This window comes from Pelodiscus sinensis, chromosome 2 (assembly GCF_049634645.1).
Source record: "Pelodiscus sinensis isolate JC-2024 chromosome 2, ASM4963464v1, whole genome shotgun sequence".
NCBI lineage: Eukaryota > Metazoa > Chordata > Testudines > Trionychidae > Pelodiscus > Pelodiscus sinensis.
The window spans coordinates 249,199,450-249,207,444 of NC_134712.1; the positions used below are offsets into that span (position 1 = coordinate 249,199,450).

The 7,995-nt window shown below is 43.2% G+C and overlaps 1 long non-coding RNA gene across 1 annotated transcript; it reads right to left on the reverse strand.

The window, feature by feature from the left end:
* Positions 1-943: 943 nt before the first annotated feature.
* LOC142826867 (uncharacterized) lies at positions 944-5,774 on the reverse strand. Its single transcript, XR_012901135.1, has 3 exons — positions 5,683-5,774; positions 4,282-4,348; positions 944-1,300 (listed from the first exon to the last, which is right to left on the reverse strand). It is a non-coding gene; the product is annotated as an uncharacterized LOC142826867 (long non-coding RNA).
* Positions 5,775-7,995: the final 2,221 nt, after the last annotated feature.

The window sequence follows — 7,995 nt, forward strand, 5'->3', positions numbered from 1 at the left end:
CACAAATCAGGGATCGGGCTAGCACCATGCAAATACTGAAAGGTGGTCTGACTCAGAATGGAAAACTCGTTCCCCTTGGGTTTGTAACACAGTTTGCTCATAATTAAGCTGGAAAAAGCCACAATAGGCTACTTGCTACCCAATACTGTTTGGAAGTACTTGGTTACACTAAAAGTGCTTCAAAGTTACTTCCTATATTTTACAGAAGTTTTATTAGCCCTCCACCTCATATCCATAAACAGTCAAATATAATCAACTAACTCCTATTAAGAATAATGTCTCCTCAAACTTTGTCTTATTGCTGAATATGAAAATGCCGCATATTGCACTGCAAGATAAAAACCTGATTGGAAATGCAACCTAGCATGACAATACTATAAAACTTCATAAATGCCATGAATTCAGCATTTGACATACACCAAAAAGTAGCATGAACAGTCACAGATCTATTATTCCTTATTGGTGTTGGCTGATCTTTAGATTTTTGTATTAATAATAGAGATTACTTAAGAATCCCCAGTTATCACTTTGAGGATTGACAGGCCCTTGTCACAAGATCAGGCACAGTATTATTCAAAGTATTGTATAGTGCAAGTTGCAACACTTACAACAATTTGACAAGCTGTTTACACTGTTATGTGGTAAAACTTTTGTGTTTCGGAGAGGAGAGAGGAGTCAAATACCTGCGAACAACAATGTTTTGTAGACAAAACCTAGGAAGCTTGCAGCATTATCTCTTGTAAATGTAAACAAACTTCTTGATCTTAGTGATTGGTTGAACAGAAAGCAGGCACTAACGTTTTACATTGTTTTGTTTTTGAGTGCAGTTATGTAACAAAAGAACCCAACTTTGTAAGTTGCACTTTCACCATAATGGCATTGCACTACAGTACTTATATGAGGTGAGTTGAAAAATATTTTTTCTTTTGATTATCATATTTCAGTACAAATATTTGTACGAAAAATAACAGGAAGTGAGCACTGTACAGTTTGTATTCTGTGTGGTAGTTGAAATCAATATATTTGAAAGTGTAGATAAACATCCACAAATATTTAATACATTTTAATTGGTATTCTATTGTTTAGCAGTACAATTAATTACAATTAATTTTTAAAACACAATTATTTTTAGTTAATTGTGTGAGTTAACTGAAATTAATCAATAGCCATAGTTACCACTCTTCCTCCTGACAGAATGGTTGCAGGCCTTTTTCCTAACCTTTAAAGAGTTCCAATATGTCCCCTTCCTGTTCCCCTTCTTGCAAATCCCCATTCTGCACTTCCAGCAGTCCACCCTTTTCTATGATTGGGATGAGAGATGAAACAGGGAAGACATGTGAAGAGAACAAAACAGCAATGAAGGAGACAATGAAGGGTAATTTAATTTTAAAAAGGGTATAGACAACTGAACAAATCCTATCCAAATACCCATTACAAGTAAATTTTCCCCATATATACCATCTGCTTCATTCCTCAAAACATTCAAACTCCTATTTCCGTAGCTGAGGGATAATTTCCTTAGCACCAAGTGTATTGTTTTATAAAGTGAAACTTATGAAAAAAAAAGGCAGATCTTACACTTCATATTTTGCTTCCAAAATTATTTCTGGCTCTCTGGGTTTTTCCCCCCCCACTAATATTTAAAGGAAGATTTTTTCATTTCCACAACAAAGACCACACAACCTGATCAAGACATATGGAGAATTGAAAACATCAGCCTCTGAACATTAAAAGAATTAAGTACAAAGCAATTATATTCTCTACTGAGTGCAACACAAAAGAATAAAAATGACAATTTAGGAGGTCAGTATGGAACATAAAGGAAAAGTAATGGAAAGCTCACATAACTTGCTTTAGTTACTGCTCATTGTCACAAGATTCTATTGTATTTCTATTATGCCTTCCAAATTAGAGATGCCAGCTACTTTGAGGGGGACTCTGAATGATAATCAAATATGTTTTTATTGTATAGTAAGGGCGTAACTTAAAGAAAAATATGAATGCCCTGATAAAAATCCTGTCACACCAACTCTCACTAGGTTAAGGATTCTTACACCCTGGAGGGCCAACAAGGGGTTTCAGGGAGGATGCAACCGCACCCCTTTCCTTATATTTCTCTTGCATAACAAGGTCAAAGTACGCATAAATTACATAGCTGGAGTCGATGTATCTTACATCCTATCCACACAGCAAGAGGTTTAGGGAGCAAATGCTCCCATCGGCTTCCCTTACTCCTAAGAACATAAGAACGGCCATACTGGGTCAGACAAAAGGTCCATCTAGCCCAGTACCCTGTCTGCTGACAGTGGCCAATGCCAGATGCCCCACAAGGAGTAGGAGTACCGGCATCGAGGGGGTGCCTTTTGAGTTTGATCTAGTGGGTCTATACTACACCTGCTCAATCAAACCACAGAAGATTGACCATAGCAGCATTGATCTTCCATATACAGTAGATATGCCCTATAGACTCACCCTAACACAAAGCAGAATGCTTGTTAGCTACCAATCAGAAGCTGGCAGAGGATATGGGGGCATGCAAACAGACAATAAAAAGGAAAGTGCATAGAACCATTTGGAGCCCAAGCATCCATTGTTAAAAACAAAACCCATTGAACTAATCAAACTCAAGTTCATTGCTAGCCTGCTACATCATGTAACATGATTCTTTCTTGGGTTGATTTATGCTAATTTGTCCCACTGAATTATATTTTCAGGGGTTCTGTTTTATGATTTTTCCACGCAGGATAAGAAAAATCAGGAGACTGCTTTGTTAAATGACAATACTGTAGTGTAGACACGTATGCCCTCCATGCACTATCCTTTACTTCACTGCAATCAGCAAAAGCTGCCAAACCTAATCATGGGGGAACATTGAGTGCACCCTGTCGGGCTGGCTGAAATGTTTCCCATGGAAGAGTTTTGCCATGGCAAAATGCTGTTTTGCATCTCACTCAAAATGGTTCTCGACGTGTTGATGCTGACAATTTTTTGTTGTTGTTGTTAACAGGGAGAAGAGTTGCTAAGGAGGATGTTAATTTGAAACAGAACCTGAGTTTTGTTGTTTTTTTCCAATCTCACTTTGTGTCAATCTGATGTGGATAAATCATGTACTGATTAACACGGTTCCATGTCTGTCACGGAGGTTGCATTTGTTACTGATTTCGTGACCGTTCATGACCTTTGCAGCATCTGTAGGGGACAATGTGGCTGACTCCAAGGCCAACCAAGTGACTGGATCAGACAGGCCCCTGGACAACTATACCAGCAACTGCTTTGTGGCCGGCCTGAGCAGCTATGCTCTGTGGGCATTGACAGCTGGTACTGCTGGCTCTGGGCACGCTCCAGTAGTGTTCCTCTGTTACCCCCTCCAGCAGTGCCACCCCAATGCCCCCTCCTCAAGATTTATTCTAGGCATTTTTAGTAAAGGTCATGGACAAGCCATGGGCCATCATTTTCATTTATTGCCCATAACCTTTCCTTTCCTTTTACTAAAAATACCCATGACTCGGCTGTAGCCTTACTGATTCGTCAGTCTTGTCACAATGCCCTGTGTTTTCATTGGATGTGTCCATGCTGTTTTGGACTGGTTCAATGTAACCACGTGACATCACAGCTGCTGTTAGTGGCAGGGCTGTCTTTGGAATTGAGGAGTTGGTGTGATAACTTGTGTTTCATCTTTGATGAAAGGGAGCGGTTAAGATTGCCAGTAATATAGTTCTGATCCTTCACAGCCTGGGCTGGTGTGAAACAGGACACCGATTTCACCTTACAAAGCCCGACCCCAGTTCAGAGACATGAAAAGAGGGCATGGAAACCACGGAAGGAGTTCAGCTGTCTGACAAGCACACAAAACAAGATCTTTTCTGACACTGCTCCTAGGACAGGCAACATTGCATCTTCTTTCATACGGCCCTTATATGAGAGCTGTGTTATTGGAAATGGCAGATCCCAGCCTGAGGCTGTCTCTATTTCTATTCTGTTTCTTTTAGGGGGCACCGGAGTGTGGCGGGAAAAGGCCAGCTCTCAGGGCTCGGCTTTGCTCAGTGGAAAAACCACCGTGGAAGCTTTGAAACGGGCACCTGAGAAGGGACCCAGATTTCCAAGAGGAATGGGCAATAGAAGCCAATTTGCTCGAAGCAGACAGCTCCTTTCCGTATTTCCCTGGGACACACTCCATCAGTCAGGATATAGGAGACGTGAGAGTCACTGATGACAAGCTTTGCCCTGCTGCTGTCAGTCCAGAACCACACATGTTTGCTTCTGTTCTAGAAGCTGACTCACCAGCTGGCCAGCATGCAGAAACAGTCGCCTTCAGCTCTCTCCAAAACTTTGTTCCTCCAGTTCCATCCTAGAAAAGATGGGGTTGCTAGGCATAGCTCCCAGGTGAGGGACAATGCTTGCCTCCAGCTCTCTTTTGGTGGGAACACGAGGAAAACAGAGTCAGGGGAACTATTTCAAATTTTGGTGATGGGGCAACTTCCAGCCAGCGAGGGACGGATGGAGAGAAGCTCCCAACTGGTGGGGGAGGGGAGTTGCTCTCAGATGGTGAGAGGTGGAGGAAGAGGAACGCACAAGAGCAGGAGTCACTCCTAGACACTGCTGTGAAACTCTGGGGGAGGAAGCAGATGCCCTGCGCCCTGCCAAATGGTGCTCCTGCCCTTTCTTGTCACTCAGACACCATTGGGAGTCTGCTATAGCTGGACACGTGGCTGACAGGATCCTGGGTGCTCAGTCCTGCAGCAGATAATTCAAGGAGGGTGTTGTTACATGGTCTGGGTTTCTCACAGCAGCTGCCTGCCTGGACTTGGGATCAGGGTTGGCCATTGAGAAAATGGAATCCTGTGCAAACGTGTATTTTGGTCCCCTTTCATTGGGTTTCAGTATATAGTAGTCGTAGGTCCAAGTGATGTTGGTGACATGCTGAGAGAGGATGTGGAAGACAAAGAATGGTTTCTCAAAGATAATTGCTTACCATCCATTTGTAAAACAATGTGTTCACATAGTTCCATTTATGCAATACAGTAAAAGATTTCATGGAAAAATGGCAGCATACACAATGGCAAAACAGAAAAAGGAAATGGTGTCATGATGTCTCTCGTGTGTTGTATTTCTTTTCTAGGAACATTTATGGATCTCCACAAGGTGACATGGTGTGCGTCTAGACTGGCAAGATTTTGCGCAGAAGCGGCTGCTTTTGCGCAAAAACTTGCCAGCTGTCTACACTGGCCGCTTGAATTTGTGCAAAAGCACTGACATTCTAATGTAAGAATTCAGTGCTTCTTGCACAAATACTTTGACGCTCCCGCTCAGGGATAAGCCCTCTTGCGCAAGAATATTTGCGCAAGAGGGCCAGTGTAGACAGGCACCTTTATGTTTTGTGCAAGAAAGTCCGATGGCTAAAATGGCCATCGGAGCTTTCTTGCGCAAAAGCGCGTCTAGATTGGGCATGGATGCTTTTGTGCAAAAGCACTTTTTGCGCAAAAGCATCTGTGCCAATCTAGACGCTCTTTTGCAGAAATACTTTTCCGTTCAAAGTATTTCCGCAAAATCATGCCAGTCTAGACACAGCCATGGAGTCTAGAGGCGAAAGGGACAAAAAGTTTTTATATAGGGAAGGCCAGCAGGCTAACGCTGCCTATAGACAGGGAAGAGCAAGGAAGTGGGATACTGCTAAACACCTACCAGAAAGTACCTATGGAAAAGAATCCACCTGAGGAGCAGCATTAGAACCCTGCAAAGGACCAGCTGTTTGAAAGCCAGTTACAGCATCGTCAACAGCCAGCCAGAGGTTCCAGGGTTGCCTTGGCAACAGCTGCTTCTGTTGATGGTTGCTTGCTGTTGTCACCACTTATAGAGAGTGAGGAACTGCAGTGGGCCAGTCTCTATTCCACCCTGACTCCACAGCCTGATGGAGACAGTAGTTGGTAGCTCTGTCACAGACCTGTGAACACAGGCATATACCTGGTGTGGTTCATCTCCATTTCTGATGCCTGCTCCTTCTGCAGCATGAGGGAAAACCTGGTGCATGCCTACCTCGAGTGTGCCAGGTTGCAGCCTCTTTTCCGGCTTCTCCAGAATCTCCTGCTGAGGTCTTGGCTGCACTTTTCCCCACAACTCTTTATTTTTGCACTCTCTATCCTTGGCCTTATGAAGTCACAGGAATTCTTCATCAACCTCCTGGCCCTCACCAAGGGCACTATCTACAACACTAGAAGTAGGATGCTGAAGGAGGAGCGTTGAGAGTGAAGGACGTTGTTCTCTGTTTGCAAGTTATAATTGATGTAAAGCTGAATTGTTACTACCTTAATTTCTGTAAGTTCCCCATGTGGTTCCCTCTTCCTGAATGAATGCATGGTGTGGGAAACAAACGTGCAATGGGCGATGAACTTTTACTCACCCGAACTTGAGTGCACACGGCCCCCTGCTCAGAATGCACACGGCCCCCTGCACAGAGTGCACACGGCCCAGCAAGGATATTGAGGAAGGCCTATGGACCCAGAAGTTGCACATGGCCCGTACAGCGTCGATCCATAAAAGAGAGAGAGAACCCGAAAGGGGATCACCAAGCAGGACCTCCCAAAGGTGCCCTCTGCTCGGATCATCTGGCCAGCGATACAGCTCTGGAGTCATCACAGGAAGATACCAACGGCATGAACCCCTTCTGGTGTCTGGTGCTCAGCCTGTATTTCGTCAGACTGTAAGTGTGTTCGCGGATAATGAGAGGGAGTCTCCGCTTTCCCCTCTTTCCAGAATCGGTGAAAGCAATTCAAGCCATTTGCGCTCGTTACCTCGTGGTCCCAATCCTTCTCAGTCCAAGGTTAGTTGCAAGTAAACTCATATCTCCCAGGGTTCCTTATCCCCTCTTCCTCCGCCCCCTCGCCCTCGCTTGCAACAAGGGGGTGCTCTGTGACTGAGCAGCCTATTTTCATTTCTCCCTGAGCTCACGTATCCAGGCAGAGTTCCTCTGGGCTGCATCTGTCGGAGGAGCTGTGGGCATGGTATGGGGTTCTCTGCCTGGTGTTCCCCTCTGATTCCCTTGTTTTGAGTCTTCATTCCTGAAGCTGTTTTTCATGAGTTGACCCCCGTAATCATGTGGAACCTGGGGGAGGGTTCTTTAGAAATAGGTGCATGCCCACCTCCCAAGATTTTCAATATGCCTCACTACACACAGACATTACTGTACTGTGCATTGTACTAAGTATGAAACTTTAAAAAAACAGCTGCTTCTGGCCAACAGGAGGCCTCCACAGAAGCAGAAACCATCAGTTTTCTGTATCTCCTGCCCGAAGGGAAATTTTACCTCAGTATGAGGCAGACAGGAGTAAGAAGTCGAGCAACTCCCAACCCCAGCTCTCAAACAACATTCCCCAAAACCAATGCCCACAAAGTTGACAAGAGTGGAAGGATCCATGTTAGATCATTCATAGAGAATTTTAGAGATGCTGCTTTAAGTTAAAACCTTGTCTATTCATCATCATCAAGCATTTAGGTTTCAAATATAAATAAATCTGGATGCTTGTGGTTTGAATGAGATCGCACTACTCTTTTGGTGCCTGTTAGGCCAGCATGTACTAGATGTTCAGTCTTAAATACATAAGAGTGAATATTAATTGGCATATTGTTACTTAGACTAAAATAGAAGTTAATCATGTAATAGATACTACTGCAAGGTGCAGAGTATTAAGGGATAGGTGATAATTATATTTAGAAGTAATTGAAACTAATTGTAATATTGTGTCCATTTGCCACACCACTTCATTTAAATTGTAACTATAGTTTTAATACCAGAATCAACAAATTTAATAGTAAGAGTTTTAAATTAGGTTTAACGTAATTGGTTTCAAATCTTCCAGTAACAACTGGATTGATTTGTCAAATATTTTGAAATGTTAACTATTCCTTCATAATCTGTTGTAGGTTATTCATGTGTATTTGTGTTGTGTGGCTCAAAAAGCATACAGAAATGTAGGCCATTTATTATGATGCTTCATGGAA